The following is an 11,202-nucleotide window of genomic DNA, read 5'->3' as shown; positions in this document are numbered from 1 at the left end:
ATTTTTGTTATTCATTTCCTCCATTACTGCCTTCTTTTGTGTTTGATTGACTTTCTCTAATGTACCATTTTTTATTCTCTCCTCATTTCCTTATTTGTGTATTTTTAATTATTGTAGAAATTATAATTATACTAAATTTATAATAATCTAGTTTGAACTGATACCAACTTAGCTTCATAGCATACAAAAACTCTATCTACTAGTGATGAACTCCCTCAATTTATCTTAGATGCCTTAGTCTCTCCTTCATGTTGGACAGATAATTTTGCCAGGTATAGAATTCTTGGTTGACAGTTTTTTTCTTTCAGCACTTGAAACATTCATCCCACTGCCTTCTGGCCTCTATGGCTTCCAAAGAAAAACCAGCTGTTAATCTTATTGAGGATCCCTTGTACATGACATGTCACCACTCTTTTCTGTTTTTAAGATTATTTGCAACAGTTTGATTATAATGTGTCTTGATGTAGATTTATTTGCATTTGCCATAGTTGAAGTTTTATGAACAAGTTATTTAGATTCATAGCTCACATTAAATTTGGGAAATTTTTGGCCATTATTTCTTCAAATATTCTTTCTGGCCCTTTCTTTCCTCTCCTCTGAAACTCTTAAAATGTTGATATACTTAATTGTGTCCCTTATGTCCCCTAAGATCTGTTCATTTTTCTTTGCTTTTTTTTTAATGCACCACAAACTGCATAATTTCAATTTGCTTATCTTTAAGTCACTGATTGTTTGTTCTGTCTACTTTAAATCTGGTATTGAACCCCTTTTGAAAGTGTCTCATTTCAGTATTACACTCTTCAGCTCCAGAATTTATATTTGGTTCTCTTTTACAATTTCTATTTCTTTATTAATAGTCTCCACTTATTCATATATTACTCTAGTTTCCACTAATTCTTCATTTACAGTTTCCTTGAACACTTTGAGCATGCTTAAGACAATTGATTTTAAAACTTTGCTTAGTAATTCTAATGTCTAGACTTCCCCAAGGGTAGTTTCTGTTTATTTTTTCCCTCATGAATGGGCCAAGCTTTACTATTTCTTTGTCAGCTTTATAAGTTTTTGTTGAAAACTAAACATTTTGAATAGTGTAATGTGAGAACTCTGAACATAAGATTCTCCCCACCCTTTCGCCTTAACAGGGCTTGCTTTCTTGTTTGCTGTGGGCTACAGTCATTCATTTGTTTAGTGACTTTTTCAACTTATTTTTGCAAATGCTATATTCCTTGTCATGCATGTTCACTGAAGTCTCTGTTCCATTGTCTCAGCAGTCAGTCAGTGATCTGACAGACATGTTCTTAAACACCTTGAGCCCAAAAGAAGAACAATACAAAACAGAAAATATATTTTCTCCATCTTTGTAAACTGTCTCTGAGTTGAGATACGTCTTTAGTGCTTAGCTAGACTGACCACAGCTCTGTGTCAGCTTTCACTTGGTTGTGCAGAGCCCAAAGGCCAGTCAGAGGGTCTCTCAGATTTTTTCTTTGCATTCCGATCTGGGAATAGGCATTGCACTCAGATTCCCTGGTCTATGTGGGAGACGTTCAAAGACATGTATTATCATCCTCAGCCTTCTTCCCAGGTTTTTGGTCTGTCTGCTGCTTACCCTGTCCATCATCCCTTCCCCAGTTGGATAATATATGTCTTTAAATTCTTTCAACAGACACTGTGTAGGAAGTTGCTCCAGCCCTGAGAGTTTCAAGGGCAGCAAAACAAGGGTAAGTTCTTGAACCAACCCCCCAGGAAGACAGACCAAATTGCACATCCACGGTTATTTGAGAGCTAGGTCTCTATTGCCCTTTCTAATCCTCCCAGGTCACACCAAGGCTACTGACGTGGGGAATGGGAGATGGCAATCAAGTAAACAAACATGTCACAACACCTTCTTACCTAAAGATTACCAGTCTCTTTATTCTCTTTGTCTCTAGAAGGTTTGATTTGATTCCAGACTTCCAAAAAAGCTTATTCTGACAGTGTTTGTCACTGAATGATTGCTTCAGTGGAGGGACTGACTCTTAGAGTTCCCTATTCTGCCATGTTTTCTTGGTGATGTTTCATGGTGTTTTTTTTGAAGAAAAAACATTTTGAAATTCTGTGAAGTTCAATTTGCTATATTTTTCTTTTGTGGATTACACTTTTGGTGACATATCTAAGAATGTTTTGCCTAATCTGAGGTAACAAAAGTTTTCTCTTATGTTTTCTTCTAAAAGTTGTATTGTTTTAGTTCTTACATTTAGAGCTATGAATAATTTTGAGTTAATTTTGGTGTATGATGTGAAATAATTATCTAACTTTATCCTTTGGTATGTGGATATCTAATTGTCTCAGTATGATATGTTGAAAAGATTATCCTTCATTGAATTACATTGGCACATATTTTGAAAATTGATTATAAATGTTCATATATTTCTGGATGATCTATTTTGTCTCATTGCTTTATATGTCTATCCATATACCAGTACCACACTGTCTTGATTACAATAGTTTTATAGTAAGTTTTGAAACTGGGAAGTGGAAGTCATCCAACTTTATTTTACTTTTTCAGAATTATTTAGGTTACTCTAGGTCCTTTGTATTTCCATATAAATTTTAGGATTAGCTTGTTAATTTCTGCAAAAATTACCTGCTGAGATTTTGACAAGGATTGTATTGAATCTATTGATTAATTCGATCTTAAAAATATTGAGTCTTCTGATTCATGAAACATACACTATATCTCCATTTATTTAGATCTTTAAATTTTTCTCTCAGACACCCTCTTCCTCATTGTTCTTCTTTTTTTTAATCCTCACCCAAGGATATTTTTTCCATTGATTTTTAGAGAGAGCAGAAGGGAGGGAGACAAGGACAGAGGGAGAGAGAGTGAGACAATGTGAGAGACACATTGATTGGTTGTCTCCTGCACATGCCCAGACTGGAGCTGGGGTTTGAACCTGCAGCCCAGGGACATGCCCTTGACCAGGAATCAAACTTGCAATCCTTTTGGTGCACAGGTGGATGCTCTAACCATTGAACCATGCTGGCCAGGGTGATAAATTTTTATTTATTGATTTTTATTTTTCAATTACAATTGACATGCAATATTATACAGGGTGGGGCAAAAGTAGGTTTACAATTGTTCATATGAAGAATAACAATAATTAATAAATAATAATATGAGAATACATTCTGTTTTTCCTACTTACAACTGTAAACCTGCTTTTGCCCCACCCTGTATTAGTTTTATGTGTACAACATAGTGATTAGACATTTATATACCTTGGGAAGTGATCAATCTTGAAGTCTAGCAAGACTCAATACATTTTAAAAAAATGGAAATCATACTAAGAATCTTCTCTGGCCACAATGAATGAAGCTTACTGTCAATTAACAGAAGGAAAACTGGGAAATTTATAAGCATGTAGAAATTAAATAACACATTTTTAAACAACCAATGAGTAAAAGAAGAAATAACAAGAGAAATTAGAAAATTCTTAGGGAAGAATGAAAATACCAAAATGTATACGATGCAGTGAAAGCAGGGCTAAGAGAGAAACTTATAGCTGTAAATGCCTTCATTAACAAATGAGGATTGAAAATCAGCAACCTAACTGTACAGTTTAAGGAATTAGAAAAAGAAGAACAAATTAAATCCAAAGCTAGCAGAAGGAAGGAAGTAATAAAGATTAGTGACAAATGAAATGAAAAATAAAAAAACAAAAGAGAGGTTCAACAAAACCAAGAGTTGTTTATTCAAAAAAATCAACAAAATGGATAAACCATTAGGCTTTCTAATGAAAAAAGAGATAAAATTCCAATTACTAAAATGAAAAATGGAAGTGGGGACATTACTAGTAATCTTACATAAATAAAAAGGATTATGAGAGAATACCATATCTAATTGTATGCCAACAAATTAGATGACCTAGATGAACTGGACAAATTCCTAGAAAGACACAAATTACCAAAATTGACTCAAGAACAAATAGAAAATATTAATAAAAGTACAAAAAGTAAAGAATTGAATCAGTAATCAAAGAAGATAATAAAGAAGTCAGATGGCTTCACTGGTAAATTCTACCAAACATTTAAAGAAGAATTAATAACAATCCTTCTCAAGCTCTTTCACATAATAAAAAAGAACAGTTCCATCCCTGTTGGTGTTGAGCGTCGACAGTTTGATTCCCGGTCAGGGTACAGGCCTGGGTTTCAGGCTCGATCCCCAGTGGGGTCCAGCCGGCCCGCCCCGATAAGCCCATCTCGCTGGGCTGGTGGGGAGTTGGGGGGAGGGGGGGCTCGATCGGAGGCAGGGCCAGCCGCTGGCAGGGGCCGCAGGGGGTTGGCCGGCTGGCCCCACCCCCTGGTCGAACTTCCGGTCGAGGGGACAATTTGCATATTAGCCTTTTATTATATAGGATAATAAACAAGTTAAGCAAAATGGCAGGGTACAAGATCAACATACAAAAATTGTGTTTCTATACCAGCAATAAATAATCTAAAAAGGAAATTAAGCAGGAGCTTTCATGTGCAAGAGCATAAAAAAGAATAAGACACTTAGGAATAGCTTTGACAGGGGAGGTGAAAGACTTATACAGTGGAAACTACAAAACATTGCTGAAAGAAGTGAAAGAAGATCTAAATAAATGAAGGAACATCCCATATCCCATCTCAAAGCCACCTACAAATTCAATGAAATCCCTATCAAAATCCCAATAGCCTTTTTTTTTTCAAAATGGAAAAGTTGATTCTAAAATTTATGTGGATCCAGAATAGATAAAACAATCTTAACAACAACAACAACAAAGTTGGAGGACTACACTCCCAATTTCAAAGCTTACTACAGATATAAGGGCACTCACCCCATTCCTGAGGGCTCTGCCCCACGAATCACCTCTCAGAGGCCCCCCACCTTCTAATAGCATCACATGGGGGTCAGGGTTTCACATATAAATTGCAGGGTGGGGGTGGGACACAAACATTCTGTCTATAGCACAACCTAACTTAAAAAGAGGCAAAGGATATGAATAGACATTTCTCCAAAGAAGGTACACTAATGACTACCAAACACACAAAAAGATGTTCATTCAGCGTCATTAGCCATTAGGGCAAAGCAAAGCAAAACACGGAGACACCACCTCACACCCACCAGAATGGCTCCATAAGAGGAAAACAGCGAGTGCGGACAAGGATGTGGAGAAATTGGAACTTGCATGGGCTGCTGGTAGGAACGTCATATGGTGTAGCTGTTGGGGAAAACAGTCTGTTAGCACCTCAGTAAGTGACACATAGAATTACTGTATGACTCAGCCATCCACTTCTGAGTAGGTGCCCAGAAGATCTGCACGAAGACTTGCCTGGCAAAGTGCACGGCAGTGTTCCAACAAAGACAACGTGAGCACAGTCTGTGTCCATCAGCTGCTGCCGGGCAACCTGAGTGTGGCACATCCACGCAATGGAACGTTATTCAGCGATAAAAATGAATGAAGTACAAGCCACAGCATGGACGAGCCTCAAACACACACAAACAAAAACAAACAAACAAAAACAACAAATGAAAAACAACAGCATGAAAGACTACATGTTGGATGATTCAATTTGCACGAAAAGTCCAGCAGAGAGAAAGGAAAATCAGTAGAGACAGAAAGGTGACCAGTGGGCTGGGAGTGGGAGTGAGACTGACTGCAAACAGGCCCAAGGGGTCTTTCAGGAGATGTTCTACAATTCCGCTCAGTGGTGAGCACACAGCTCAGTTAACTTACTAAAAAATCATTGAATGGTGTGCTTCAGTGGCTGAATTTTGTGCTATGTAAATTATACCCCGATACAACTTAAATTAAAAGGAGGAAATGGGTTGAAAGTGGGGTTGTCTCAATTATACCCACCCCCACCCCCAGGCCCCTTGGCTGAAATGCAAATGTAACCACTTCCTCCCCAGTGACCATCTCTGAACACTAAGAGGTGCTGGGAGGGTGTTGAGAGGTCCTATTACATCCTCCTTCTGAGACCCTGGGGGCCACACGCATGAGACACAAACAGACCCAAAGGGGCCCCTAAATGGACTCTTCTCTCAGCCCAGATCTATTTCTGAAGGGACTACCCTGCAATGGACATGGTAGCTGTTAAATTTCAACTTTCAAAAGCATCAATATTTTTTTTTCTTTTAGAAAATTTTTATAACACTTTGAAGATGAACATTCTAGTAAATTGCAGTATGTGAGGTGTAGTTTACTAACACTTGACTCAAACAGCTCTTTCCCATTCTCTTTCCTTCAGTGATTTGATATTAACTTCCCATTTTATTCCCTCAAGTCCTGGTTGATCCCCTAATTTTCCCTTCATTATTTATTTATTTATTATTTATTTATTTATTTGAATTTATCTTTCTTGTTTAAAGTATTACAGATATCCCCCTTTTTTTTCCCATGGACCCCCTCCAGCCTTCATCCACCCTTCCTAGGCATTCACCACACTATTGTCTGTGTCCAAGGGCTATGCATATATATGCATATATGTTCTTTGGTTAATCTATTCCCGCCCTCCCCTCTCCCCTTCCCTCAGAGATCTGTCAGTCTGTTCCATGCATCCATGCCTCTGGACCTATTCTGTTCATTGTTTTATTTTGTTCTTTAGATTCCACATATGATATTTGTCTTTCTCTGACTGGCCTATTTCACTTAGCATAATAATCTCCAGGTCCATCGATGTTGTTGCAAAGGGTAAGAGATCCTTCTTTTTCACAGCTGCATAGTATTCCACTGTGTAAATGTACCACAGCAAAAGCATCTACTTTTTAAGCACAAGGAGTTAAGTGGCCTCTGCTTCATCCCATCCAGTTCCCGAATTATGACCTGAGCACTCTTTTAAAAATGTAAATTGAATTAAACCACTCCTCTGATGAAAACCTCAGATGACCCTCAAATTCTTTTGGGACCAAACCTACTGTTAGCTCGCCGAAGGAGGAACGAACGAGGCCAGAGTGGTGAGGGATTACGAATTTATTCAATCATCTGCACACCAGGTGGCTGAGCCTGGGTGGCTCCAGCACCTAGTGAAGGGAGTCAGCGGCTTTCAAAGGACTTTTGGTGGGATTTTTCTGGGCGGAGACTTCTTTATGCAGACCCGGAGGGGAGAGGATGGAATGTGGTCACCGCAAGTGAAATGTGGTCTCAGCAAAGGGAATGTCCATAGTGAAATGACCTGAAAAGCCAGTTCCTTGCTTTGTCCTGAAAGGTCCCATGTGGCATGCAAGATGAGGGACTTCTGTGACCCCATCCCCTAGTATTCCTTTGCTTGCTCATTCTATTTGCCACTCTGTTCTCAGGATTCTGGAGCAAGCCGCATTTTCTTCCCACCTCAGTGCATCTGCACTTGCAGTTCCTTCTGCCTAAAATGTTTCCCCTATGGCTGGGTCCTTCTTATCTTCCAGCGTGCCCCTAAATGTCACTACCTTGACCTCTCATCGGCTTTCTATGACATTTAGTTTAGTTTCTATGAAAATCTGTTTAGTTTGTCCATTATTTCTTTGTGTCTGTTACTTCCCACTAGAATACAGGCTCCATGAGGGCTGTCACTTGTATATATTTCTGCGGGGTATCTGTAAGAACAGAAAAAGGCCTTTCCTTTTCTTTGCTATGGCTTTCCACAACTTATGAGAAGCACCTGGTGATTAAACTCCAAGGTTGTTGGCTCCTCCTATTCAAACAACTCCTCTATCAAAACGGCAGGACAAGAGAAGCTACTCTCAAGGCTGCATTCTTGCATCCCCCTCCTCCCTGCTGTTTTCACAACTCAGGGATAATTTGCACCAAGGAATCTCTAGTTACTAGAAAGTTCCCTCCCACCCCACAACCTTTCAAACAAGCCTCTTTTGAACTCTTCATGACTTTTGCTCTAAGCATGTTTTACAGGCTTGGGAAAAATGCCGATAAGACACCTCCTTAGGACATCTGCTGGACTGTCTCCTGGAAAGCAAACAAACTGTAACTTTTCAAGACAACCCCTTGATATCTGCTCAACTTCAATGCAATCCCCATTCCCTTCCTTGTCACTTAGCAACAGCCACTGCTTAAAAGAGCAGGCCCCCCTTTCTTCCCTACCTGCATTGACTAGCAGTACTGGGCCCTTTCCTCTTTGGAAAGTAAAATAAACTTCCTCTCTGCATCTTTTCCCTTAGTTGTGAATTCTCTCACAGCCTGCGTCACTAGCCAAACCCTAACAGTATTCCCAGTGCATACTCAGGGGCCTGCTCAGTATTGGTGGGTAGAAGGCAGGAAGGAGAGAATAGATAGTTGGGCAGGTGGGTGGGTAGAAGAATGAATGAGTGGGGCCCCTGGCAATATACCCAAAAGATAATCTATCTTTTGATAAGTTGTAGCTCAGTTGGTCAGAGTATCATCCTGATATGCCAAGGTTTCGGATTCGATCCCCAGTCAGCGCACATACAAGAATCAACCAATGAATGCATAAATAAGTGGAACAACAAATTGATGTTTCTCTCTCTAAATAAAAAAGGAGAATGATGAGTGGGTAGGTAGGTGAGTGGGTGGGTGGAGGGAAGGGATGAAGACAGACAGGCAGGCAGGGGGGAGAGAGGGAGACAGGTGGGTTAACATACATCCAGAAGCGAAATGAGTGATCAAGAATGTAAGATCAGTCTGGCTGGTGTGGCTCAGTGGTTAAGCATGGACCTATGAACCAGGAGTTCACAGTTTGATTCCCAGTCAGGGCACATGACTTGGTTGTGGGCTCCCAGGTAGCCGATCAATGATTCTCTCTCATCATTGATGTTTCCATCTCTCTCCCCCTCTCCCTTCCTCTCTGAAATCAGTAAAAATATATTAAAAAATAAAAATAAATAAGTAAATAATGTAAACTCAGGAGCCCAGACGACTGAGTTCAATCCCACCTCTGCCACTCACCAGCTGTGTGGCCTCGTGTTGTCAGCAGAACAGCACCAAAGTGTTACTGATGATTGGACCTCCGTTCAGCAACCTTGGTTCTTGAGCTCCGGCTGAGAAACAGCTCAGGGCCAAGACAAATTATAAGAGAAAGTTTATTTAGAAAGTCACAGAGGTAGACGAAGTGAGCGGTAGAAGAAATGGGCTCTGAAACAAGTTACAGAGGAAAAGGGAGGGCCCCTTGGAGCCCAGGAGACAGAAAGGTAAAGGTAACGCCTGGGGGGAAGACGAGGGGAGGGGGGAAGGCACAGTGTGCTTCCTGGAGAGAGGGCCCTGGGTCCTCCATCCGAAGGGCTTTTAAAAAATATATATTTTATTGATTTTTTACAGAGAGGAAGGGAGAGGGCTAGGGAATTAGAAACATCGATGAGAGAGAAACATCGATCAGCTGCCTCCTGCTCACCCCCTACTGGGGATGTGCCCACAACCAAGGTACATGCCCTTGACCAGAATCGAACCCGGGACCCTTCAGTCCGCAGGCCGACGCTCTATCCACTGAGCCAACCCGGTTAGGGCCGAAGGGCTTTTAAGGGCAGGGATTTTCGGGGAGGTCCCAGGGGAGGATCTAAATAGAATTTCACCAGCTTCCCAGCTGTGCTCTTTCAGGGTCATGGTCTCCACTGATTGGTCGCTGCCGGGGCAGCGGGTCATTAGTCAATGCGGCTGGTCCTGAGGCAGCCACGGTGTCACTGGTCTGGTTTTGCTGCTTCTCTGGGCCTGGAGCTGAAACACAACTGAGGCCTGGATGTATTTGATGCGGTTCAGAGCCTCACTGTCCGGGGGCTAATGCTTAAGGGCTATTCTCTGGCTCCATTGTTTTTCTCTCCCCCCTCCCCACCCCCCGCCCCCATAAGGGGGTCTAACTTGCATGATAGCAACACGCCAGGGAAGGAAAGTTCAGGGGAGTGTCCAAACCACGAGGCCAGCCACGTGCTAAGGGAGGAAAGGTCACCCTGGGGACGAGGTCCTTGTTTTCCCAGGTTTGCCTGTTGCTAGGCACCGGGGACTTTCCACCCTGGTGACCTTCTGTACCTGCCCGTCGTCCTTGCCCTGCTCATGCCTGCCTAGCTGCCTACCACACTGGGCAAGTCACTTCACTTCTCCGAGCCTCAGTTTCTGTATTTGTAAAATAAGGATGATGACGAGGATGGTAATAATAGTGATTTTCTTGACTTTGAGTGAGATCCTGTATCCTTCAAGTCCTCGGCCCAGAGGAAGCTTTCAGCAAATGTTAGCTCTATCTCACTGCTCCTTCTCTGCATCTTCCCACTGTTGCAAACATCTGACGCCGGGTATCGGGAACCTCACCCTGAAGATGGAGAGAAAGAAAATGAAGAGCTGGCTTTCTTCCAAGATTTGTTTTCCAGAGAACGCGCACATCCTTCCAACCAGCCAAGTTCCTCAAAAACAGCCAGAAAAAGAAAAAAAAAATAGAAGAAATAAATAGCAAGATGCTTTTTTTTTTCTTTCCTTTGGACCGGACATGTGGGTTAGCTGCAAATTGTTTCCCAAAAATGAGTCAGTGGGGAAGAGATGACATGCGAGTTTGAACCTGTGTCATCAAAACATTAAATAGCCCATCCGCCCTGAGAACCTGCCGTCCTCCAGCGGGCCCATTCCAACAGCCTGGCAGGGCTTAGGACCAGACCCACCCAGGTTCAAACCCTGGCGGCGACACTTCCTAGTTTGTGCGACATTTCAGCCCTCTGAGCCTTGGTTTCTCCATCCGTGAAATGGGAATAACCTTGTCTGCCTCCCAGGGTCTGTGGGATACAATGAGACCACCCAGGAGCCCACAACATGTGAAAGAGTCATAGTGGCCACAGCGGCCGCCATTCTCGGGCCCTTCTTCAGCTGCTGCGGGTGAGCTTGCTGAACTTTGCCCCCTGGTTTTTCAAAGGTCTGCCAGAGACATCTGACCCTCTCATCGGCCCCTGGCTTGTCAGCAAGATGGAAACCCTCTTTAGAATCCTTTTCTCTCTTTTCCTCCTGAATTCCCATGTGTCATGGCTGCCCCCCGCCCCCATGGCTAGGTGTGCCCATTTAACAGATAGGCAAAGGGAGGGGTTCAGAGAGGTGATGTGACCTGCTCCAGGGATTGTCTCCTCAAGGGTGTGGAGACAGGGTCCTGCTGCCTGCAGCGCTGCAGCCATAGGCTGGATTCAAACAGGGGCCAAGGAATCTGGGGGGAGGGGTCCCAAACTCAGACCTCACTGGGCCCGCAGGCAGCATGCCCGGGGAAGCAGACCAGACTGGAAGAGGGGCT

This window comes from Myotis brandtii, unplaced genomic scaffold (assembly GCF_000412655.1).
Source record: "Myotis brandtii unplaced genomic scaffold, ASM41265v1 scaffold317, whole genome shotgun sequence".
NCBI lineage: Eukaryota > Metazoa > Chordata > Mammalia > Chiroptera > Vespertilionidae > Myotis > Myotis brandtii.
Note: the sequence above shows the minus strand (reverse complement) of the source record.